This window comes from Vicugna pacos, chromosome 26 (genome assembly GCF_048564905.1).
Source record: "Vicugna pacos chromosome 26, VicPac4, whole genome shotgun sequence".
Taxonomy (NCBI): domain Eukaryota; kingdom Metazoa; phylum Chordata; class Mammalia; order Artiodactyla; family Camelidae; genus Vicugna; species Vicugna pacos.
The window spans coordinates 21,814,141-21,841,748 of record NC_133012.1 but is presented as its reverse complement, the minus strand read 5'-3'; the positions used below and the strand labels follow the sequence as shown (position 1 = coordinate 21,841,748).

The window sequence follows — 27,608 nt, the reverse complement described above, 5'->3', positions numbered from 1 at the left end:
CTTTCTTTTTCTTTTTCAGTTTTACTAGGTGGAATTATTACAGTTTGACTGCACGTGCACATTACATTGCATATAAACCATATGGACAGTATACCACACATTTTTTTTTAAGTTTACATGTATGTACTTACCCAGATTTGCTTAATCTCCCTGGTCACAGGAGGTAGAGCAGAGTCTAGAACCCCTACCTTTAACTTCAGAGCCTGTTAATTCTCTCAGAACAAGCTGCCAGAAGAGTCTTTCCACACATCCTTCAATAGCAATTTTGTAGTATTGAACTACTTTCTGAAAAACAATATAGGCAAGGCAGATAAATTGGCTGGGAGTAAGGAGGAAGAAAAAAGTGTCTTTCTCCAGCTTTATTTAGTTATTTATTTATTTATTTATTTATTTATTTATTTATTTATTTTCTTTATCCTTTTCTCTCTTGTCCCTCTGGGCTCCAGAGGGACTCTAGAGTTTTTGGAAAAGACTAAATATTGCCTGTTAAGATGCTGCAGCCTGGAGTTAGAGGTTTTGTTAGTCTTTACATGATAGAACTGTCTTTGTTTCATTCCATTAAATGTGTATGTTTCCAATGTCATATTACTTTATCTGTTTTAACGCAGAGATGACTAGGCGAAGCGCTGTAGTTTATTTGGCAGGTTGAGATCCAAAGCTAACCACAGAAAGAAGCTCACTGCACCTTTTTAGTACATTAAAAGCCTCCATGAGAACAGAGCTTCCACATACATAGCCTTAACAAATCATAAAATCCAGAATTTTATGATTTTTCAAGTTCTGAATTGTTATGGTTCCATTTGATCTTTTCATAGAAAATTATTCTATTGTTGATTTTTTTTAATGGATTAAACAATAGAGTATGATAAAATTAGACACCATCACTGAATTTCTCTTCTACTTTTTAGGAAAACAATTATATTATCGTAGAAGTAATTATTCCAACTTACACGGTACACAATTCCTATTGTAGTAAAAATGAGCTATGTTAACTTTTACAGCCATTCTAATTATGACATTTTGAAATAGCAAAAATACATTTTAGTTTTTAAAACTGGAAAATGATTCATAACGGCCTGTGAATCAAGGGGTATTATTTCTTTCCCTGAAACCCAACAATAATTTGCATCTGATTTTCAACAGCTCACTGACTTCTTGTGTGTGTGTGTGTGTGTGTGTTGTTGTTGTTGTTTTGTAGTGTAAAATGATGCTAAAGAAAGATCTTCTCTATATGGTCTGTGTACTGCGATTTAAAATGGCTTAGGGAATGGCAGTTGAACTTAGGCCAGCATTTTCAACATTTGTTCTATAAAACATTGAAATGTTATACAAGAGAGTCCCATCGTTGAGTAAATTTTGGAAACATGTTGTTATAAAGTTTGTGGGGAATATTTCTGCTAGAAGACTCCTCAGAGCCATTACTATGTGACTTTGTACTTCGAATTTGCAAAGATAAGGTAGCATATGGTATCTCCCAAATGCGTTCAACCATGAACTGTTTCTAAGAGCATGCCATTCTATATTCACAGAATGAAATTTAGTTAACACTGGCTTTTGTAAAATGAGATATGAAAATAGGTTTTATAATGGGTGTTACCTACTTATCTTCTTAAAAATTAATATGGTTATTATTTGTAATAAAGAAAACAGATTGTGGGACCAAGGAAACTAAATAATTTTTAATAAAATGGCTCAAAAGATTATTTCTTTCTCATAGATTTTTTTACTACTTATTTTTGAAATGTCATACAAAGATGTCATAAGTAGAATACATATTTTTCTAAAGATATACTTATTTAGGACATTCAGAATGGAGTTAAAAGCATCTACTTTTAAGAAAAAAATAGTTTACTAAGTGTTTTTGGTATCAAAGATTTTTTTAATAGTCTTTGTTACGTATCTTGAAAATATGATTCCTAGTCTCAACTAAAATTATCAGTCATTTTTACAGAATGTTATGTTCTATACATTTTTTAAAAAATAATTGTGCCAGTGGAAGTTACACTAAGCTAATTGTCAATAATACTTTTTATCGTGCCTATTCTATAATTATTCTATATAATAATTTTAAGCCTCAGCCTTGGGAAAAAATCGGAGCAATTATTATGCAGTAATTTATTAAGCACCAACTACGTGCTTAAGGTCAGTGATAGGCAAGAGAGGATACCAAAAGGGTTGGGATCGCAGGCCTTATTCTCTTTGTTCATATGGATTTTTATCTGCTCAAATGCATTCGCTCTAGTTTATATACAAATCGTTTTTCAACATTTTCATGGGAATCCGCTTTTAGCCTATTTTTTACCTTTTTATTATAAAAATTACATATATATGAGTAGTAAAATGTTGAAGTAGATTGCAGATTTTTTTATATTTCTGTAAAATATGTAAGCTGGTAGTTCAATTTGCTTCAAAATTTTTTATTTACTATTTTTTCAAGGATAATTTAAGTATAATTCTATCAGGTTATGTCCCTCTTCATTAAGGTAGGAACCATGGTGATCACTGCCTGTATTCATCATTTCAGTGATATTCCAGTTCTTATAAATCTTTCTTTCTTTCTTTATTAACTGAAATACTCTGTATAAAGAGAAATTTCTCTAATCAATTATTTGGTTACCCTGTGATGCTGTTAGTGCAGGAAGGACAGATCAAATGTTTGGCTCCGTCCCTTTACAGTTTGCAAATTATTGTAGATGAATTTCTAGTAATGCCAGAGATGACCAGTGAAGTTCATGATGTGTTTCTTTGCTTGATACCAGTGTGAATTAATGGACATTTAGCATATGTAACATGTCTTAATTTGTTGTCATTATGATACTTACTGATGTTGAAATTGTCCCATCTTTGGTCATTGGAGACCTCTTCAGCTGGGCTGAGTCCTTTGGCTTTGCCGTAGTAAGTCTTTAGTAGCCTCCTTGACTTCTGGGCTCATCCAGCACACTTCCTATCCCAGACCTGAATTCAGTTATTTCTCAGGGAACTCAGGTTTCTTTCAGGGAGAAATGGTATCTTGAGACCAAAGCTGTGTTTTGGGGATGCGTACTATTAGTGGGTTGACCTTTTGTTTCCTGGCCTTTCAGTGGATAGAACTAAGAAATTTTTTCAAGAGGACGTAAATGATAGTCCATTGTAATAATGCCAGTTTAGATTGAGAATTATACTGTTTTAACATAAATTGTCTGATTTTATATTTGTTTTTCTCTTTTAACGGAATTCTACATTCTAATGACATTAACATAGTTACTTATTTCCTTGATCTTATAGTAATACTGGTATTACTGTAGTTTGAGAATAGTAGTGTCAATATTCTACGTAACAAAATGATTACTGAAAAGAATTTGAGATATCTATGTTGTTCTTTTTGTTCTACTTAGTTATATCCTAATATAGTATAAGCAAATTACTGTGCTTTAAAATCACTAGAAATACTCTGTTTTATTAAGCAACAACTTAATACACAGGTTCATGTGTTTTATTTTGAATTTTTAAAATATGTGTATGTAATGTGATTCCAAATTGAAATCTACAACTCAGAGTATATTTGGAGAAGTCTGGCTTCTGGGCATGTGCCTCAGTCTTTCCTTATTCACAGGCAACCGTTTTATATAGTTTTAGTATCTCTTGTTTATGTGATGGTTTAATCTTCTATCCTTTAAAAATATATAACGAAACATAAGTATATATGCATGGTTAATTACAGATGCACGTGTCTGCATTATACTCTCTTCCTTTCCACGATAAACAGCAGTGAGCTGCATAGCAATCACTTTCAAATTCAGCTGCAAACTGATCATCCAGGGAATCCTTAAAACTCGGATTGCCAGTCCCTTCCCTAGCATTACTGATTCAGTAGGTTTAGGAAAGCGCCCAGTTTTCCACATTTCTAACAAGCTCCCAGGTGATGGTGATGTTGTTGCTGCTGGTCTGAAGACAACACTTTGAGAACCACTGCTGTGTACAGTATTCTGTACTTCATTTTCCCACTTAAGGTGATATTCTGGAGATCACTCCAGCAATATAAAAAGAATCTTGTTTCTTTTCATAGCTGCATAGTATTCCACTGTGCAGAGGTACCACAGTTTACTCCACTAGTTCCCTAATGTGCACATCTGAGTTCTCCCCTATTCTTTGGTACCACAAATGGTGCTGCAATGAATAGCCTTGGGTATACTTCTTTTGATGGTCTTTTCAATGTAATACCATTGGGATAGAGTGTTAGAAATGGGAATTCTTCAACATAGGGTAAATGTGTATGTAAATTTCTTAACTTCCTGTTAGATGGAGGTTCAAAATATTCCACTGGTATTATACATTTCTAAAAAATTCCATTAGCACTCATTTTATTTTTCCCCAAAGTTTAAGACAATGAGATTCTGTCCCAAATGACCAAGAAACTGCTTTCCCATGCTTTCAGTGGAGGAAACTAGAGAAACTAATTTGGAATTAAAAATCCTTTAAAAACCACAACCAATTATCAATAGATAACATTTAAAAATATCTTCCAATTGGATATTTTTAAATAAAAAATTTTAAATTTAGAGTCAGTTTATATTAAAAATTAAAAAACAATGTACTGGTTAGATCATAGAATGAGGTATCCGATATTATTTTCTGAATCACAGATGTTGACCTTGAACAATTAAAATACATCATTTCTTCAGGCCTCAGTTTCTTTATCTATGAAATAGAGGTGAAAGAAATAGTGCCTGCTTCCTGGAGTTTGTCATTTTGGGGGGATAAAGCGAGTTAATCATATAAAGAATTTGGCCTATCAGTTCTCAGTCTTACCAGAATATCCCTTTTCTTAAATTAATATTTTATAATGCCCCATGTATTCTGTGAAAAATAACTTGTACATAATATAACCTAACTACATACATAATTTTTAAATGAATGTAATTCCTTAACTCAAATTTAAAGGAAAAAATAAAAGGAAAGCAATTTATAAAAAAGCAGTATGCATTCCATATGTAAATGATCGTACATGACAAATCTAAATGACATATGCAGTAATCAGATGCTTTCACTTACATCATCTTGAATATGGCAGAGAGAGTGGCATAAACACAGGTGTGCTGAAGGTGCAACTCATACCAAGAGCAGCATCGATATCAGTCATGTAATTTTCTAAAATGGTAAACAACTTGTGTAAAGTTCTGACCAGAATACAGCCTTCCCTTGATTAACATGGTAGTCGAATTGCTGAAAAACTCAGTGCATTAAACAATAAAACTGTGCAACAAATATTTAGGGTTTTTATGTAAGGTTTTAGGCTGAATCAGTTAGGCTTGAGATCATTATGAAATGGTGTGTCATCTACGAGAAAATTAGAGGCATTCTTCCTTGGGCAAGAGTGACCGAAGATCTGTTGTATTACATGGGTCCTTTAGCTAGATGCCAGGAGCACCCATCCATCATTGGGACAGCCAAAAAATGGACCTGCAAATTTCCAGAATTCCCCTAATGAGTGGTACCTACACTGTGATGACACTGGCTTATCCCCAATGTCTGGCTTGTTGTTAATTGTTTAATGGACGTTAACTATATGATGATGATTATTTCTATTAATGCCCCTGTAGATAAAAATAGGATCGTATTCATTTCTCATGTTAGTCATGTATGTAATCTTTAAATTTCCTACTATCTGCATTAAAGAAGTAAAAGGAAACATGTGAGATTAATTTAATTACATTTTATTTAACCCAATATATCCAAAACATTATTTCAGCATGTCATTATCAATCTAAAAGTTTTTAAAAAGATATTAAACACTCAGGATATATATTATGACATCCCTTTTCCTCCAAAGTGCCGTTCTGTGTCTGTTTTACACATGCAACACATCTCAGCCCCAATCAGCCATGTTTTAATTACGCGGAAGCCCTGTGTGACTGTGCCTACAACGCTGGCTGGCATAAGCCTACTCACACTTAAACCACGCTTCCTGGGCTTAAATTTCTGGTCTACCCCTTACTAGCGATGTGATTTTGGACTCTTTACTTAAAACCTCTATGTGCATAAGTTTCACCATTTGTAATACATGCATCATAAAAATAGCCTCTATGCCAAAAGGCTTTGTGGGAATTAAAGAGTTAATTGCAAAGTACTTAGAAATGATACACAGGAAGTTCTCAGTGAAGGTTAACTGATATTCTACAGGTTTAGTTTTTTCTTAATCTGGAGTTTATCAAAAAGTAATAGAAAAATGTCAAAAGCTGGGATGGAAACAAAAAATCTCCATCAGGAGCTACCGTAACACATGTGAAATCTCCTTTCCCCACCCCACCCCCTCCCACACGCATGCGCCTCACAAACAGAGTCTTTCTCATCGCATTTCTTTCAGTGGGGATTATTAGCACATACTCTTGCCAACTTTAATGGATAAACAGCGGCAGGCAACGTTCTAGTCTTTGAGCCACGCCTGATACTGAGTCTTAGAGCTTTGATTTGATTTTGATCCCTCACCACATACCATGGGTTAAGGGGGGCGTATTTTGAATCTAGAGGTTGTCTGCTGGCTTATGAGTAAACAGACGTGCATGCAGGCAAGATCATCCACAGAATTATTTCATTGCTGCATCACCCATCAGAAGCATGTGAATGATCTAACAGTGGACCATGGATGCACAGTTACCGTCAGGTCACCCTGTGACAAGAATTCTGTCCTTGTTACCCTGCCCACGACAAACTTTTTCATGTCAAAGAGAAAATTACAGGAGATGGTCATGGGATGTGAAATGTCTCAGTAGAGATTTTTTAAATTTCCCTTTTTATTCCCTATACAACAGACTTTCTGCTGTTTGCAACCTGATGGTGCCATTTCTCTTTTTTCAGCAGCGATGATAGGAACTATAAGTAAACCAGATAATAGAGTCTTAAAGTTTCTGTGTGCAAATTGAAAGAGCACATTATAGCGCCTGCCTTTCCTGAGGTCTCGCAGCCTAACCAGTATGGTCTATAAATACAACACCAGCAGAAGTTGTAACAATAGTTTCTGTCAGACTGTCTGAGATGGTTAGAAAAAAGCAGGAGGGAATAGCACAGTAACCCAGAAATGTCCAGATCCTTCTGGCCCCTTTTATTGTGATAAATCTCTCACAAACTTTGCAGAGAGGCATTGTTTGCATCTGGTATATCTCTGTCTAGAATGTAGCCTTATGCATCTGTTCCTTCTTACTAAACTGTGTGGCACAAAAGCCAACCCAATTGTATGCAAAAAAAAAAAAATTAAAAAACCAAAACCCAGTGCAGGAATGGAGAGATAATACATTAGAATAAGATGAATTAACTACTTGCTATACCTTCACCATACGAGAAGTGAATAGTGCAAGATTGTATATTTAAAAATCTAAGCAGTGCTCCGCTGTTGTACAAGAGAAATAATCCTTGTGGATGCTAGTTTATTGCCAAATATGTCAGATAACATACTACTAACCGAGAAAATTTGGGCTGTGCATTCTACATAAAATGGTGTTGTTCCTTAATAAAAGAACTAGAAGGCAGTAATTACCATAAATACTGGTAAAATATTGCATTCAATTAAGTATTTCTAAGTGTATATTTGAAAGAAATTAGTGAGGAGTTTGAGACTAGAAAAATAGAAGCTTTGAAAGACACCGTATCAATCTTTTATCAAAAAACATTCAAAGACTTTCTGTGATCTTGGAATTGGATAGCTTTTTCTTCCCAGCATGAAACTGTACACCTGTCTGCTTTTAGATCACACCTCTGAATCTTTCATCATTCTTCCACCCAAAATGGCCTCTTTCACAAACTCCATCCACCTAATTCTTACACGTCACCCAAGGCGCAGTTTGAGTCTCATCCCAGCCAACAAGTCTTCCCGAACTCCCGCAGCTCTGGATTTTACCTCCTTTTACTTGCTGCATTATTGTTTAGACTGATTTGGTAAGTGTCTACTGTATGCCCTAGGCCACTTGGCCAGTAAGGGCTAAAGCCAGGATTTTAATTCAGAATGAATCCGGATCTTACCTGGGGTGTGTCCTCAATGGAAATTGCATATTTAAGTCCACTTGTGAGATGACGGTCAGTTGTTCCAGAATTTCCAGGCTTCTCATCTATGAGACCCACATTGTTTACCCTTGTCTTGCTACATTAAATTATAATGGAATGTCCCCAGCTGCCCCAGTGGACATGCCTGAAGGCAAAGGCTGGGTCTTACTTTTTCATCTCTGTATTCTCAGACTGCAGCTTTAGCTCACTGTTCAATAAAGGCTTGATGAAATATACACTGCTTCCAACATGACCATAGTTTCTCCTTTTTACGTATATACATATACACATGTATATGTCAGGCATCAGAATTCTCCTCGGGAAGAAAAAAAATGCCCAAATAGAAAACAAATAAAAAGTCCAAGGTCACACTGAAAAGTCTTGGACACTAGATGTACCCAAGCGTTAGAAGATAGCCCACTAATTTACATAGTAGTCCCTATAATAAATTGAGTTTATTCAGAATTCAAATGATGTCTTAATGCTCATTAAATTGAAATCTGGAATCATGAAAGTAATGACTGTATAAGTAACTCTGGGCCACTTTGCTGATTCACAACCGCCTCCTTGATTCACAGTCAGTATACAGTTTCACAAATATGTATTAAGTGCCTGCCACATGCCTTGCGTCATGTGTTTTACATTCGTGTAATACCTTCCTGGTGTCACATTCTCAAAAAACCTTGATACTTTCATATGCAGGATGAATACTTTCTAAAAACAGCTCTTTCTCAAGCTAGGTAGTATTTATCTATTTAAATTTTTTATCATACAGCTTTAGATTGAAAGATTCAAGTACTGAGCAACAAATACATCTAAGTCAGTATTTCATTATTGTTTTTCTCCTCCTCTTGAGCAGAATGTTATTCATTGCGAGAATATTAACAAATAATAATACCAAGGCATAGTAATTCTGACATTAGAATTAGAATGAACATACAAAACAGTGAATTAGACCACCATGTTAGTATTACTACATTCCTCCCATTAACAATCCAAGCCTCTATTGTAACGTTCTCCCAAGATACTCCTTTTCGGTATCATTTTTTAAATTCATGCATTCTTTAATGTGGCTATTCCGATGTACTCTGTATTCTAATTGTGTATGACGTTGCATGCTGCGTTTTTCTATCATTTTTATCTTATCCACTGATTAACAACATTTACACAGGTAATAGTGTTCTAAAATTAAAAGTGAGCTTGAATTTTTCCATTTAAAAATTGGATTTTTGCTTATTTATATTCTACTGAAATATGTATTGGGCAGCCTGTGTACATTTAAACTGTAACTCTAAAATACTTTGATTTTTTTTGACAAACATTCAAGAATTCTTACATCTGACAACAGTCTTTTGAATATTCTCAGTGGGAAGAAGTCTTTGTCCTTTGAAAGCACATTTGAATTTTTTTGAAATAGCCAAAAGTTATTCAATGTCAAATCTGTTCAGTAATTTTGGTGAGCACACTGGGCAGTCCTATTTTTGAACAAAAACAAAGCTGTACCATAAAGATAAGTTTTCTTCTGTGGCTCATAAGCTAATGCTAAGGAAATCCCCCCATAGTCGTTCTAATGAGGAATACATCATTAAAACAAAGTTTCTAGTGGGATTACCGTGACGTGGATTGAAGGGATGTTAAAACAGAGACCTTGGGAAACACATAGGAGAGATACCTAATCCAGACTAGGGTAAAGGGGGAGCCAGGGAAGGTTTCTCAGATGAAGCAACTCTAGAATTCGTCAAAATGAAGAGCCATTAGAAACATACAGAAGTGTGATAAAGGTCACTCCAGAAGGACAGAGTATTATGTCCAGAGGCAGAGAGGCAAAAGGACATGTAAAATGGGGCTCTTTAAGGCTAGAATATACAGTGAGCAGGAGATGATATTGATTAAAGAGGGAGGATGAATGTGGAAAAGAATTGTGAATGCCAAGGTGAAGTTTAGACCTTCCCCTGGAGGTTAAGAAATGTCTGGACTTACTTTAAGTAGGCACCTGACATGGTCAAATTGCACATGACAGAAAGATCGCTCTGGCAGTCAGGGAGAAATGGAATGAGTATGGTAAGATTTGGGGAAGTGAAAGGCTGGGGCAATAATGCAGTCAAGGAAGATGGAAGTCCAACCAAGATAGGGATGGATTAGAAGGAGCAATTGCAAAGATGTCAAAAAAGCAGACTCAGTGGATCTGACGGCGAAATGGGAGTGCAGAGTGCACATGGCCTTCAGCTTCTTTGGACTGCTGGGTAGATTGCGTGGCTGTCACTGAGGTGGAAAATATCAGATAGGAAAAAATAACTTCTTTTGTTTAATAATAGCTTAAGTTTGAGATGTGTTGAATTAGTGGCTGTGGGCTATACATGTGGCATCATCATTAAGATTAGTCAGTGTTTGGTCTGAAGATCTGGGGAACAGTCTAACAGGGTATTTAAATTTGGAGTCAACATTGGACTCTGAATGAAGCTTTGCAGTGAATGCAATCCACAGAATCAAGAGTTTGTAAAGTGAGATGGAAAAGAAGATAACGAAACACCTCTGAGAAGCCACAGAATTTCAGGCTACTGTGGGGAGGTTCAGAGGACACAGAGGAAAAATGGAAGAACTGGAGATCAGGGTGTCATGGAATCCATGGGAAATGAGTATTTTAAGAAGGAAGTAGTGGACAATGGTATTAAAAGCACTCAGTAAACACTGGCTGGATGGAACCCCTAGATACAAAATAGTGGTCATAGTGTTCACACAAACTTTGGTCTCCTTTTTTTTTTCTGTTTATATTTCATCATGATTGTTTCCTTCTATTCTTAAATTTTTCTAAAAATGTGATTTTTAACACTACACAATATTTAAGACCACACTCTGGAGAGGTCACTGGGCAAAGCCATAGGCAAGTCCTGATAAACATGGCTCCCCAGATCTTCAGACCAAATGCTGACCGATCTTAATGATGCCTGACAGGTAAAATCCCCGTAGGGCCTGGGGCACCGAGAACCAACAGAAGATGCTGTCCTAGCCACTGTTTTGCTATGAGCAGTAAATGCTTTGTATTTCCAAGGCAGGGCTGTTGTGTCTCCTGTCCACACATGTTTATAATAATCTCTGGCAGGCTAACTGGTTAGCTTTTGGGTAGAGTGAAATCTCAAACCCTTCACCATTTCTGATTTAGCAATGGTTGCTTTTAGCCCGTGTTCCTTGTTTTTTCCTTCTGGAAATTGCACTTCCTTGGCTGGCTCTCCAATACTGTATTGCCTATTTTCCATATCAGATCATCTCAAATTTATTTCCCAATAATCTCTTGAGTTTTTCATTTCCACAGTCATGTTTTTAATCTCCAGATCTCTTTGTTTTCTAAATGTACCTTATTTTTAAAAAACATCCTGTTTTTGTTTTATGGATGAAATATCTTCTCTTATCTCTATGAGAAAATTAATGTATTTTAAAGCTTTCTTCTCCCTGCACAGTGACTGTTTGATTTTGTGGTTTGGGTTATTTGTTTTGATCCCCATCTTTTATGCTAAAAAGCCTCTGTAGATTTCTAGTCGTCACTGACTGATTGTTCCTATTTAAAAATTGGGAAATGGAAATTCTACTCATTTAGATAGCGTGTGTTGACTTTCAACTTGACTCTTGGGAGGTCTGGCTGCTTTCTTTTGCTGTTTGATGTTAGATAACTTCAGTGTTTCTTCTTGGGCAGGTCAGAATCTCCAAAAAATCCTCTATTACTGTTTTGTCTAGAGGGTAAAGGCCATATTGCCAGTTTCCAGGTAGTAGAGAAAAGGATAGGAGAGAGGTGGTCTGAGCGTTCAGTATATACGTAGTTCTTTAATTCCTGTTTGGTGGATAGCAACTCCGTCTTCTCCTACGTCTGGTGTCCCCTAGCCTCGAAATCCTGTGTTTTACTCTCCAGAGAGTAAATCTCCAGACTGGGACCCTAATGCAGGACCAGTTAGGACCATTTCACAGCTTTCCCAACTGTCAGCTTAGGTTTTAGCATTCCTACGTCTATTAAATCTGTTACCACTCATCCTTTGCTTTTTGGCCACCAGAATTCTTTTGCTATTGTCTCCCCTCTCAATGGTTCATTCTCTCTTGTCATTACTATTTCTTTCTTTCTTGGATCCTCCCCTGTTACCGTTCAAACACTTAAGTATCTATGTATTTTTGGAAGGCAAATAAAAACAACTGCAACCCTTCCCTTGAGACTTGACATTCAAGATATTAAGCTTTTCCTTAGAAATATCATCATTAAAGTACGATTGCACTGGTTTTGGAATTGGTCAAATTGATGAATGAAAAGAAGACAATTTTTTTAACTTTTATTCATTCTAAAATAAAATTATTTATTCATTCAAATTGTATATTTTAGAAATATAACTTTACAAAATTAGCAAACTTGACTTTAAAAATCACAGAATGTATTCATTCATTCAGAAATGTAAAATATGTAATTTTTAACCATTCACTATATGCTAAATAACTTTGCTGGTTAGGTGAAATGAGAATAACACTAATTTTCTTTATCTCTGGGTCGCAGTATCAGAGGGCTTTATATGTAATGAATGTCTGCTGTTCCAGGTCCTAAAATGTATGTGTCACATGCGGTTCTGCATCTACTCTTTACACTAACACTGTATGTATGTGGTATCACAATATATCACAGGGATATAGAAACTGGCTCAGGGAAGTTACCTAGCTTGCATAAATCCACATGGCCGTGAAACATTGCTACTGAATGCTAAACCCGTGTTCTTCTGATCTCCCAGGTATAAGAAAAGAATTGAGAAAAAATAATTGAATGATTTTATAATGGAATACTATCTAATTTCCATAATCTATGTAAGAGCATGAGTTCCTTCAGCCTTGGTGGGAAGGAGCATTTAGAATATAAAAGAGAGAAAATATTTACCATATTTGATGTCAGGTTTGATTATGTTCAAATAAGAGCATTTGAGAACTGAGAACACAAAATCAGCTAAGCCCGATTGAGATTTCCTTTTCTGGTTCCTAAACTTTTTAAGTATTAAGAACCAATTTTTAAGATTGTTTATCTCTCCATCTTCTACTTAGACTGGGACTCAGCTAATAAGGATCAACTGAAAACTCCCAGATTTGATAGCTAGTCCTAACATTAACTTCTGAAGCCATCGAGAAGCTACTATGCCTTAACTGGGTAGATGACGCATGATTTGATCTAGAAAGCCTCGTAAATAAGATAGCCACTGAATAAATATTAGACATAATTTTTTAAATTGCTCATAGATTTTCCCACCAAAATCAGATCAGTCTGATCTTTACGTGATTAACTATATGATGTAGCTAGAGTTTGTAGTAGAGTCATCTTCTTGCCTTTTTAAAAATTTTATCTAGAAACAGTTGGAAAAAAATGGTTTCGTTCAATTCAGAAGAAAATTACAATTCTTATCTGAAGTTTATGTCATTTAGTTGTATCTAAATTGAATAGCAAAAAAGAGAAGATTCTTCTTGTTGCTGTTGTTATTGGTTTATATGGCTTTTAGATTAGTATAAAATATTTTTTACATCCCAGATATATTACTATATTATTTCCTTAGGCAAAATGAGGACTGTTTTATAACTTAATAAATGAGAATTTTCTCATTTACTGTTACAGTCAACATAAATTTATGTTACTCTAAGTATATGCAAAACACTGTGATTTTTACAAAATAAATCAGATATAAATCCTTCCCTGAGGAACCTTACATCCTAAAAGAGGACAAAGTATATATGCGGTGATGCTCAATGCTGGAGAGTCCCCACATGCTGATGCAATTGTGTGGGCGTTTAGAAAAAGAAGAAATTGTTTCTAGTTGAAAAAGTCAAAATATTATTTCCGGAGGGTCGCATTTGGTCTGGGCCTCAAAGGATAGTCAGGAGCTGTAGATGCTCTGACGGTGCTTCCACGATTCCCGGGAAGCAGAAGTCATGACGGCCGCCCTGCCCTCCTCCGGTCCCTCCTGTGAAGAAAAGTGAAGGAATGAAGCAGAGCGAAGCCCCGTTTAACATGAAGTGAATCTCAAAAGGAAAGCTCATAATGTGTCTTCTTAGGAGTCTAAAAATGTCATCAGTTTGTTTTTATTTGCTTTACATTATAGAAGCAGCTTTCGTGGCCATATCATTAACAGATGTGTTAGGGTAAAAGGGAAATTAAATTCCAAAAGAAACTCTAAGGCACTGTATCTTAAACAGTCGAGGATGCGTTTCTCTTTCGTGTGACACTGCAGCTGAGCTAGGCTGGCAAGGTGCCTTTTCTCTGCTGAGTCATTCGGGGAGCTAAGTGCCTCCATCCTGTTGCTCTGTTAGCCCAGAGAGGGTGTTCCTGTTCCTCCCTGCAGTCAGAGCGCAGTCCCTGCTGTGTCCATCTTCCAGCCAAATGGCAAGAGTGGAAAAGCCAACGTCCAGGGGAAGACAACCACATCCCCAGGAAAAAGGGGAAACAGATTTGGAGGAAGGGAGGGGAAAATTTGTAGTTTGCCATACCCGATTTTTGTTACTTTGTTTGGTTTTTCTTATTTCTCAGGATTTGTAGAAGATGTACTACTGAATAGTTTTTATACCTTTATAGTTTAATATGATCTAAGTCTTACAAAATTTAGAATCTAGAAGACCAGATACTTGTAAGTACATGGTACATTTTTAAGAGGCTTCTAGTATATATTACTTCAACATGTGGCTGATGCAGCTTCCAAAATTAAGCTGTGAGACTGAAGCTATTCAGGCAGCAAAGTAAAAATGTGACTCGTGCTCTGTTTGTGTATTCAACAAGATAAAATCTGGGACCCTCTTATTTATTTGACTGTTCCTCAGCAACGGTTTTCAGGATGTGAAGTGGGCATTTCTGAAGACAGTATCAAGATTATAAAAGCCTTGTTCTAGACTGTGAGTTGTAGACCACCCAAATAAAAGCATGAATGTGACATACATTATGATTATTTAAATGACTTCTGTACAAATAATCTGTGTCAGAATCACAACTCAGAGTCTGTTGAGTCTTTACTCAGAATACATCCATTATGTGACAGCAGCAAAAAAAAGTGCACCATATGAACTATGTTACAAAAACTCAGGACAGATTAATACTTTTAAAGTTCCGTATTATTTTATGAAATAGACAAATAATGCTATTTATAGGAATCCCTTCTAATTTTAATGTTGATGAGGCTTCCTTTTAATGTGTGAGTAAACATTTTTAATAAATGAGTATACCTTAGGAAGTTCAATACAATAAGTATGTGTGAATGCCTATGCAGTGCAAGAGAATGTGTGGTTTTAATTTAATGCTTTTGTTATATGGACTTGATTTTCCAAGGGTAGCTGATTGAAAGGAACTATCTGCTCACTTTTCTTTCCTGGGCATACGTAAATAAAATAAAGTACAACTGTAGTCCACTGTACTACATATCAACAAAGTAATAAGGAGACAAATGAACATTATTATGAATACACTTTACACAGAGAATGGTTGTTCCAATGGTCTTACCTCCCTGGGCACCAGAGTGAGTTCTGTAACTTAAGGGAGCACATAAGATTAATGGGATATGGCCAGACTGTATTTTATTTATATATCAATCTCTAACTTACATAAAACCCTCAAAGGCAGAAGGAATCTAAAATTACATGGGAAAGGAAAAAGAATGAGTGCAAGAAAGACAAGTCTCTCGTCTATTTTACCTATCAGGCACAAAATCAGTTGTCCGTTTTCCCCAGTGAGTCTTCCAGTTCGCTTTAATTACAGTCCGAGGGTGGAAACCCAACAGCAGTGGCGATGGGGAATTGACTGGATGGCTGGGAGGAGAGGGGACAAGAACAGGTGAGGTGCCCAGGGGGAGAGGAACGCACCTACCGGCCTCGGCAAGAGATGTCTGCAGAACTTAGAAACAACGCCGACAGGGGAGCAGGACTCCGAAGCCCTTTGGTGGAAGGACAGCCTCGCCCCCTTCGATGCTCTGTCTTGAGGCACCATCTCTTCACTTGGTTTGGGTGGTTTTGATTTTACTTCCTATGACAGTTTCTTAATTTGCTGCAGTGGGGGTGCTTTCATCTTTTCTAAGATTCCAAACAAAAAGGAGAAAATAAAGTATGATGATTCTTAAAGGGCTAAGCAGACTTAATTCTGAAAATTCACTTACCCAGAATACTCTTTTCATAAATCAGGTAAGCTGTCATTAATCCAGTTATTCTATCTGCACTCTTATCAGTGGTGTTTCCGGTAAAAAGAGCTTTCCAGTCGAGATTTGCATCGCGTTCGCATTTGCACTGGTTGTTGTGTCCATTAGTTCTGATTAATAGAAAACTGGAGAGCAAACCAAGAAAAGTGGGGCAAAAAATAACGGAATGAGTCTCTGCCGCAGGGTGACAGAAGCTTGTGTTTTGAGTGGGGATAGAGTGAGGAGGTAAACAGAGTGATTAATTGGATTAAAAAAAAAAGAAATTAGAACACATGGAGCATCTTAAGAACCACCAGATCACTTTCAGACCATTTGCAGACTATTGTATAGACATTAATTTATTTCCAGGAGATAATTTTTGTATATTAGAAGAATTAAAAAGTCAGCAAAGACCCGCCGTTGCTTTATCCATTATTTATTGAGAAGGAAATGAAGGAGGAAAATGGACATAGATTAGAATTGCCTAGCTGTTCTGAGGGTTCTCTAAAGTGTTGTGATTGTAGATGGCCTGAAAATGCAGATGAAGGTTGGGAGCTGTGTTTTCTTCCTTGGACCTCTGGAATTGAAGTCAGTGTCTAAGCAGTTTCTTCAAGTTGCTGCTATGGAGTGAGAGGAGAACTTCATTTTTTCTTTGACTTCTGAAGGTAGATAAATAGATAGATGATTGATAATGTAAATAGATATAAATGTATAATTCAGTACAATCTTCAGTCCATGTCTATGTATGTTAATATGGGACCTTAAAATGAAGTTATTTTCCAAAACCTCAATAATCAATTTAGGCTGCATCTTTGAAACACTTGGAAAGTTTCCGTATCTTCATCATCCCAGCTGTTTTATTTATCTCTTCTGGTGCATATCATTTTTTTCTGTGATCATTTTATCAAGTAAAGGGTGACTGAATTGACTGAGTCTTAGGACAAGTTGCTAATTCATGCATACTCTTATGCAATCCTATTTTAGCTTTTGATAAAGCTTGAGCACTTTGAGGTCCGTGGGTCAGCATCAACGCTGTCCCCAGATGGCCATTTCCTCTCATGGGCATCGCTCGTAATTCCTGAGATGTTACCGACTCTGGTCTAGTGTGTAGAAGGCAGGAAAAGACTGAGGCTCTGAGTATCTGACGGGGCACTGAGGGAAAAGGGAGACTCCAGGAATGAGATAAAAGCAATCGTATCTTACGATTTGTTTCAGGCACTTAGAGTCCCTGGAACAGTTGTGTCATTAAGTTTTTGCTTCCCAGTCTCTGTTTTTCAGAACCTTTTGGATTGCACTTGAATAATTATTCAAGACTCCTTACCATGAAATTCTAGTATTATGCATTTAAAAAATGCAAAATCTATTAAATACTAATATGCTGTGACTCAGATCTTTGAAAGAAAAAGTTCTTTGTTTGCGGCTGGGAACCTGCCATTCTATTTTATTATTGCAGAAGTTCCCAGCAGGCATATTCACCCAGATTTAATTATTAAGCCATAAACGTATCTTTGAAAATTTCCCTTTATCCTGAATGCCTAGGAGTAGTTTAGAATTGCTTGAAATTCAGTCATCTTATGTGGCAAATCAGACTTCAACCCAAAGCATGTTTTTTCAAATGTTTTTGGAAAGTGAAAATCACTGAACTGATAATAGTACGAGCATACATGGCACATAAAATGGATAAATGTAGAGACTGAATGGGTAAACGTGTTAAGGTCTTGGGTAACCACTGTATCTGTGTATCTCCTAAAATGGAAGCTTAATGGAGGCAGTGTCCTTGTTGGTTTCGCTCACTGTCTTATCCCTAGAACACAGCATAGTGCTTGGCACTATTCTGGGTACTCAGTAAAAAGTTATTGAATAAACACATGTGTTAATGAAACAATAACATCTCATTTACACCCCACACAACCATACACATACATGCCTTAGTCTGACAATGGAAGAAGCTGAAGATTTTCTCTTGGTATTAAATATATCCATGCAAAAAAAAAAGCATCCATGCAAATATACAGACATTCATATGTATTTATCTTCAATTACAGACTTATCATTTTGGTAACATGACTGCAGGGGACCAGTTTTCAAAGTGACTCATATTTTGTGTGAAAGTATAACTAGTTAAAAATGACCTTAAGCCTAAAGATTTTTTAGATCACTGAAAAAATATTTTTCTCCTTGCTTTGAGTTATTGAGAATATGAGAATAGAAAATATAAGCCTTAACTGTTGATGGAAAGTAGAAATTGAGTATAGAATAACCAAAAACTCACTTAAAAAAATATCCTGTGTATAGTTTCTACAGGAATTTTAAGGAAATGGCCTCATAAAAGTGAAGCTTTCAAAATGTCATGACATTTACAGGATTATTTGGAAATATTGAATGTTTGTTGAATATTAAAAAGTTCTCCACTCTCAATCTTCTTTAAAAGAAAATCATTTGAATTAATAAAGATGGCAATTAACAGGTTTCGGCAATGTATGCTAATATGACCATACAAAGAATATATGTGAAAATATGAAAAAGCAGGATAAATGAAAGAACACTGTTTAAAAATAAAGAAATATGGATTTCCTCTCCTGTTTTCACCACTATGGCTTTATCTCTAAAGTGTTTGAATAGTTTCACTAACTGCCGATTTTTTTATTATGAGGAATTGATCCTTAATTCAAAAATTACATTACAACATGTTATTAATGGTGTACGTTAATTGCTGCCCCTCCCTCATTATGATTAAACTTGAAGAGTTTCAAGAAAACTGTTTGAAAATTCAGTACAGGCAGATAGTAGTTGTCATCACTTATATAACCTAATGCCCGTAAAACTTGAGAACAGTTCTCCCCCAAATAATTCAGATGTCAAGAACGCAACTAGAAACTAGTCATTTTTCCTCAGTCAGAACTGGGAAAAGGTTTAAAATATATGAAACTGACTACAATCCAGACATCAATACTGGACTAAATCACCATTTATTTATTATTCTGTCTTTAAACACATTAAAGCAGAAAACCTCTAGGCTCATGTACAATGAAGTATTTCAGCATTAAACTAAATAACAAAATGTCAAAGATAAAAGACTGATAACCTACCCAGACATCCCTTTTCTTTGGCTTAGGAAAAAAAATCTGTCTTTACAGAATGCTCTTTACTGAGCATTCTGGTCCTGTTTCCCAAACTGAAACATTCTAAGACACTAGACTTAGTTTGTCTTTCCTTGGCATTACTAGATTGAATTAGTATCTGCAGGATTCTCTATATTAAACCTCATGAACAGAAATATGAGAATCTTGAATCATTTTACAATTGCAAATCTCAATTATAAAATAGATCCAAAGTTGGTGTTTTTGTCACTTAAGGCTGGAAGTTCTAGTTTATACTGCTAATGACACACGTGTATTTGAACCCATTGTTCTATCTTAATGCCTTTATTTTTTTTCTCATGATATATTGTTAAAAGGAATTTTTATTCCTTCTAATATCATTTCTCAAAAAGAGTAGAGGTCAGACAATCAACCTGCTCTTTCACACTTAATCACCAGTAATAAGACAACACAGAACTGGGTCATTTTATCTACAGCTTCATTAGAGTTTGCCTTTGAATACAAGTCCCATGAGTATAGAAAATGTGGCAAATTAATAGATGCTAGTTTGACTGATTTCACTGAAGGGATGAGCTAAACGTTCCAAAGAATTTACCAGTCCACCTGGTGAAAACGCTTCTATGAGTAAGTGCACTCTAGGTCTTTGTTTTCAGAGCCACGTAGCTTCAATGTGAGTGTATACACTCAAATACCATCTAAAAAGCAGTAGTACCACCCCCAACTCTGCTATCCTTAAGTAGTGGCTGAATTAAAGTTTGAATTGTAACAGATTAAGCCTCCGTGGTACCACTCTGAGTGCTCACTTTTTTTATTGCCCCTCACCCCCCAGTTCATCAAATTGATACATGTCAGTGACCCTCCCAGACTGCCCGGAACCAGGGGAGGCTCACCAAAATCTTAGGAGAAGAAACAAGGTCACGGACTTTCTCACCCAGCAAGATGCCATCATGGCTGCTGAGAAGGGGAAGAATAGAAGCATGTAGCTGGGAACAGTCACTTTCTGAGGAGATGAGTCTTGGAGTAAGGCAGGCATCTGGCAGCATCAGAAACTCTGGGAATCTTTGAGAAATGGTGGGGTTTCCTGTAATAGGGGCAGAGCAGAAGATGAACCTAGGGCTCCTGCCAGCTGCCGTTCTCCAAACACCACCCAAGGTTTCTCCTTGGAGTGCCAAGGCGCCATTGCAACTAATTTCAGAGCAAATGTCAAAGCCAGGTCTGGATACATTGTCCCAGTGATAATTTGAGCTGGCCTTCTGCTTTAGTGGACTCAAAAGATGCCATTAAATTAAGGAAAAGGTCATATTGAAAAACAAGGAAATTTTCATTCAGGAAAAGACTTATTTTTCCCGCCTACATCCTAAAGCTGGGTTCTTTTGCAACTGCAAATAAAGCAGTAAGAAAATCCATTTCTTTGGCTAAAAACTCCCAAATTTCCTGCCTATTCTGAAGCCTATTCCTTCTGTCATGTTCATCAAGAAACATGGCCATGTGTAATGTAGGATTGTGTAATGGTGGCCCTGGTCAATGTCACTGGAAGGAGCCTTTAGAACACAAGACTTCTGCAGAGGTAAAGAAAAAAAAGCTGACAACCCAGGGAAAGGCTCACCCTGATGTTTTTCCCCTTTAAAAACAACTGCACTAAATATCTGTTAATGTTAACATGTTCCATCTTCAGTCTATCATACAGACAATTTAAACGTTGTTTGGAAAACAAAGATTTCCTGGGGTAAACAAATTTCACGTAATCATAAAACACACAACTGTATGTATTAATATTACCATTTAGACCTCTTCGAGTACAGTATGCGGAAGAGGTAATTTGTCTTTGTAATATACCCTGGCTTAAATGAAAAGAAGATGCACTGAAGGACACAGAAAGGGTATTCAGAGGCAGGATGTTTGTATTACATAAATTTATCAGGCACACAAGATCAGTGTAACCAGCACAATTGCCGGCTTGTATCTGGGGAGCGCTATTCTATGTGCTGGGCAATAAACATTACACGGCACAATGAATGAGGCAAAATAGCTGTGGAAATATGCGCAGGGAATGAGTGGAGAAAGGATTATAAAATATCTCTATGAACATTAACATAAGGGATGGGTTACCATTTTCTAACTTTATTCTTCTGACAAATCGTCTATGTAGTAATGTTTGCATCACGCGCTATCATTTAGAAAACATAACCGTGCAAACCATACACCTGGAAAATCTATAGTTTCTTTTGTCAGGTTTGTGGCTGTTATTCAGGACGTGTCAAGTATGGTCGTTAGGTGGTAAATTTATAGCATAGCGTAACTGGATTTCCTAAACACTTGCCCCTAGAAAAACAGAATGAAATATCCGAGCCACGGGGAACCCTGGGACACACGTTCGGCCGGTTTGAGCCTGCGCGCTGAGCTCTCTCTTGCGCTCAAGCATCTTCCCGCCTGGGAGAAACACCCTTGCAAGGACCACATCGGTTTTTTTGCGCTCGTTGCGCTGGGGTTCTATGTCCCCACTCTGAAAACAGGAATTTTACATCTCTCTTGTTTCCGATGCCAGTGTTTCCAAATGTTTAAATTTGGTTATTTATTCATTATTTCTACGATTTAGTGCAGGGTTTCTGCCGTTCCAGTATTGTTTTTTTTTTCCTTTTGTTTTCACTCTTTGCTTTTTCCCTGACGTTGGCAAACTCATTTGTTTTTGTTCTCCCAAGCATGTGTTCCGACCCCCTCTCCCTTTAATTATGGAGGGGGAGGGGTTAATAGCTGTCAGTAGACATATTTCCCTTTTGCAACTCGCTTTTAAAATTTGTTTCCCTCTCCTAATTTATAAATATTTTAATCAATAATGTATCTATTATTTCCCAAGTGAGCCCTCAGGAGTATGTTTGATGGCCTCAACAAGCCATTCGAGGAGAACAGCCTCTCTCAAGCAGCTGACACCAGTGAGCCTTGCTAAGTTTTTCCCTCTCTCTCGAGTCCCTGTATTTTTAGGTTAGCCGGCAAGGGCAGGCTCACTCCATCACTGAACCAGTGAAACTGATGTCTCGTGCAAGTTCCCTCACTCCCTTTTGCTGAACTTGCATTGCGTTGCCCGTTGTGTATTCAGTCAGAAGCTAGCCTGGAACAAAAAGTCAGCCAGCAGAGAAAAATAACTGTCTCTCCCCTGCGTTGTAATTGCACTTGATACAGCCTCTGCATGAATAATTAGACAAGGATCCAATAATGATGTTGGCGATGAAACAACACAGTCAGAACTTCAGTTATGTCCAGGAGGTGACTGTCCAAGGGCTGAAACCAGTGTTGGAGCTGGAAGCTCCTCACTTACTTACAATGTCAGGAATGATTGAAAACAGGTGCCCTTCGCAGTGTTTGGAATGTTTCCTTCTGGTTATTGCCTCACAGACCAACTGAAGAACTATACTTGCTTTCACATGTGACATCCTTGCTTTTAAAAATCTAATTAAAACTTTCTTTTTGGTCCTTAGGTAGAAAGATGGCTCTGCTGAGATAAGCTCTTAATTAATGCACTGAGAGCTTAGGAGTCCCACCTCTCAACAGGCATGATTGACGTTCAAGGATACATAAATTACACTAATTGAGCCCTGCCTCTACATAGACTTCCTAGAGCCAACTCATCAGAGAAGCTAGGTGAGTAAGACCAGCATAAAAAGTTATTTCAATATGTTCTATGCTTTCCCAAAGGGTGAAAGAGAAACTTTCCAGACTGCTGCACATGTATTGCCACAGAAGGCAAGTCTTTTCTTCAGTTTTAAGATGTAGGTTTTGCATCGTAGTTTTCCTTTTTTTTAATTATAAAAATTAGCATTTTAACATAGCCGTTTAAATTTAAATAACCAGTCTCTTTGCAATTTTCAAGCAGCAAAACTTGCAAGCCAATTATAGTATGCAAAAATCACTTGGCATCATTTGTTGATATTAAATCGTGTTGCATAGCAACTAATGCATATGCTGTGGAGGGATTGTTTGAAATCAAATCCAACCATAGTCCTTGCGTTTAGTTTTCAGAAATGTACCTAACTGTAAACACACCTAATCCCCAGCCTCACTATAGACCATAATGAAATATGTCTTTTATGTTCGTTTCATTCTGAAAGAAATTGAGAGGTAGTCTGAGGCTCTGACTTTCATGAAATCTAAGAAGCCATTTGGTATAATCTAGGTGGGTTTTATAGTCTAAAATAAAATTCAGGGACAGGACTATTTGCTAAAAATGAAGACAGTTATACCATATTAGAGGTCCTCATTTGTATCTGAAAGTTTTATTCACTGATTTTTTTAAATGTCTTGACAATTATGGAACACACGGTTTCAATTATTACCAAGGAAATAGGAATAATGTGGGATATTGGGATATTAAATTATTTACTTAAAATATGTCACTAAATATATGTAACTTTCAGACAAAATACAAGTAGGGCTTGAGTTTTACTATGTAAAATTTTAGAAGGTAAGAGTAAAGGGAAGGAGATTACAAAGACAGCTAGATTAAGGAATTATTAAGCATAATGGTGATAAAGCAAAGTGAATAGAGGTGGGAAAGCAAACAGTGAGAACAAAAGGAAAAAATGCCAAACAACAGCAGCACTGCAGTAAGTTTTAGAAGTAATAAGTCAAATATCGAACCTAAACATTCCAAAAAAATCAGTACTGGTCAAAGTAGAGAAGAAAATGATAGGAGGAAGTCAGGCTAGGTTCAGAAATACATAGGGGAACTACTGTGTCCTGGTAACAAAAAAACAAAAAGAATCCTTTTTAGGCTCTGGATTCCTGAAAATTCAGGAGAACGTGTTGCCCCCCCCCACTTTTTTTCTTTCCACTCGAGTGCACTTTGCTGTGCCTACTGTTTCAAATTGTGAAAAATGTGGAGCCCCACTTAAAAAGAAAATCACAAGACGGCCGCATTTCTACCAAAATGGCTTTATTATTACCTGTGAGAAAACCTGAAGTGGAGAAAAATTGAGAGAGATCAGAAAATCCCGAGCTGATGATCTCGTAAAAAATATAAAATGCTTTTAACATCCAGACTATCTCGTTCTGACTGAGACGGAATGAAAATGGAACCGCTTCTTGTACCCTGAGACCCTTCATTTAGCGGGTAGCGAGCAGGACCCAATACAATGCACCAAGGCCATTGAAATATTAGTAATGGAGCGTTTTCTGTTTAGGGAGAATGAGCATGAAACATATCCCTCAAAACTCTTAGGTGCTTATTTTGATTTTCTGTGGTTGCATGTTCTGGTCACATTCCTTCATCACCTAGTGTGTGCTAAGCGAGGTGCGGTACTTGAAGTGGCTTTCCGTGAAATTATGCGCCGAATGACCCAAATCTATGCATATCTCTTGAGAATTTCTGTCTCTAATAATCATGAAAAGCAGTATCATTGCATTGCTTCATTAGTCTCACATCCATAGAAATATTTATTAGTAGGAAAAGTAACCATATGCTCATAAACTGGCCGATAATTCTGCTTGACTTCACATATTTTGAATGCAGTTAACAGAAAACTACACATCTTTTAATCATGCTACGTGGACTATATCTTTGGATTTAAACTGGTAAAATGTACCTGAATTGGTACCAGCTTGTGTCTTCATATATGCTGGGTAACCCAAGTGCTGATGCTGGACGGAAAATCCTAAGTCATCATGAGATGGAGCATAGTCAGCGCTAGAAAGTGCCAGGGCCACCCTGCCTGGAATGGAACCACTAATGTAATAGCCTATCACTCAGGCTAATAAAATCAGCTCTTCCTCTATTCTGTTTCTGAACATGCACCGTCAGATCCAAGTTTCCAACTGCTACATTTCACCATAATCATACTGTTATTAGGGAATACATGAATGGATATAGCAAAAGACACATCGGTCACCATCTGCTATTGCACCGTACAAAAGACCCTCAGCAAACTCTTCTCTCATCTTTGGGATGATTCACGTATGTACTTACTGCTTCAGTCATTTGATAGGCTTCTGGTACTATTTCTTCATTTAGAATTTATATCATTCTTCAGATGTGGGGCTATTCAGTTAGCTGGGCGATTCATTATTGCACAACTGTTAGATCTCTGGGTTAATTGCTTATTTGTAACTTTAATAACAGTTTTAAAGATCTTGAAGATTTACTTAAATTTGGTTCCTTTTAAAAAATAAGAACATTAAAAATGTCCTATAATATTTTATAATATCAATGCCAATATAATTTTTGTTATAATTTTAAATAACAAAAACAAAGGATGTACAGGGTTAAGCAAAAAATATGGGCATTTAAGAAATTCTTCTCCCTCTAAAATAATTACTAGTTATAATTTTTCTTCCATAGAAATGCATCTCTCTTTAAATATCTGCATATCATTTATGCATTCAAGCAACAAATAGTTATACAGAATGTCTTCTGTATCAAGCATTATTTTTGGTGCTAAGGTTGCGACAGTAAGCAAAATCGGTTTTTAAAAATCCTGACCCTCATGGGGCTTACATTCTTGTGGGGAGAAACAGACTATAAACAGAATAAATGTGTGAGGCAGAGAGAGCTGTAAATAGTATGGGGAAGAAGATAAAAAGGGGAGGAATGATTTGAAGGTCTTATTGAGTAAGTGATACTTGAGCAAAGACTTGAAGGAGGAGAGAGAAGGAATCCTGTGGCTTTCTGGGGGAGTGCTCCAAGCAGAAGGAAGAGCATGTGCCAAAATGAAGTTAGTTGGGACTTTTTTCCATTGATACACTGTTTAGTTGTTTCCAGTTTTTACACTGTTACAAACAATGCTGTAATATGTATTTCTGTATATGCTTATGTTTGAGAAATTTTGCTGGTGTATTCATAAAGTCAGCATCAGTGGGTCAAAAGGCATGTGTATTTATTTAAAATTTGTTTATGTGTGTGTGTGTGTGTGTGTGTGTGTGTGTGTGTCTGAACTGCCTTCTAGTAAGATTACACAATTTTACTTCCATCAACAGCGAATGAAAAGCTCCTTTCTTTGCACCTTCACCCTCACTAACGTTACTTTTCAAGCATTTTCAATCTTGACTAAGTTGATAAAGGGGAAAGTTGCTTCTCGTTTCTTTTGATTTGCCTTTTGACTAAAAATGATTCTATTTCCATCTGTTTCTTGGGCATTAGAATTTTTTCTCCTCTATATTGCCTTTCCTAGGGGTTTTTTGTACTTTATAAAATTAAATTAAACTTTTAATTTTGGGATGGTTGTAGATTGGCATGTACTTATAAAAATTGTACAGAGACCTCTTACACCTTTTGTGCAGTTTCCCCCGTGAGTAGCATCTTTCAAGGCTGTAGGGTAGCACCGCGCTAGGATATCGACAATGCTGTACTCGGGAAACTTGTATCCTCTAAACTCCTGCATGTGTTTGTGTTTATCCCTAGATTTGTAGTGATCTTTCTCATCATATCTTCTCCAGTACCAAACCCTTAATTATGGTACTATTGGGCTGTATTTTGCTATAAATTGTCTGATAGCACCAGGTGCTACTCATTGCCCCTCCCTGAGGATTCGTCTAGCAATTTTGGAGTACTTATTTTTTTAACCTAAAAATTTTAGTATCACTTTGTTAAGTTAAAAAAATGCTGTTGACTTTTAAATTTGCATTGAATTACTGTCAGATTCCTAGACAGATCTGAGGAAAATCCATACCTTTGTGCCTACACAAAATACTTATTAACATGCAGGCTAGGTTTCATCATTTGTTTATTCTCTCTGAGTTCTTCAGTAGAGTTTTAAGGTTTTCTGAGATAGCACTATACATATATTTATTTACATTTATTTTACAAGTTCATGTACCTGTGTGTCATCCCTCGTATTTGCTTGATCAATAACAGAAGATCAGAGAAAAGAAGCTATTCCGCTCGAAGGCCATCAAACTCATACATTAATTTGCATGATAGACATTGCACTGTTATTTCAATATCTAAATAACTGATTCCTAACATCTGATGATTTGCCCCTGTTTTTGCAAGTGGCAATTTGTACAAGAGCCAGAGAGTAAAGTAAAGAGACACATTTTTCATGTGTTCAGAGGTAGGTGTACCTGAAATGAGCATCTTCATTTCATAAAAAGAATAAGTTGTAAAAATAAAATATGCTAGGTTGGATAATCATCTATAATGTTAACAGTCCAATTGCTTGTCATGTAGAGGAAGGTTGTGTTTTAATTAAGCAATAAGGCATGACAGGGGGTGAATTATGGAGTAATAATTCTTGTCTACTGTATTGTTAGACAAGACACCAAGAGCCAGGTGTCACTGCATACACCGTGCGTAAATTATGACACTGTAATTTAAATCTAGAACATTATAGAATAATTCTAAAATATT

At 36.6% G+C, this 27,608-nt stretch overlaps 1 protein-coding gene across 1 annotated transcript in view; it reads left to right on the top strand.

Moving 5' to 3' along the window:
• The window catches only part of TENM3 (teneurin transmembrane protein 3), a 1,525,061-nt gene that overhangs the window by 646,980 nt on the left and 850,473 nt on the right, over positions 1–27,608 (top strand). The window contains exon 7 of the mRNA XM_072950498.1: positions 22,747–22,909. The gene's annotated coding sequence lies outside the window, so the exon portion shown is untranslated. The remainder of the gene's footprint in view (positions 1–22,746; positions 22,910–27,608) is intronic.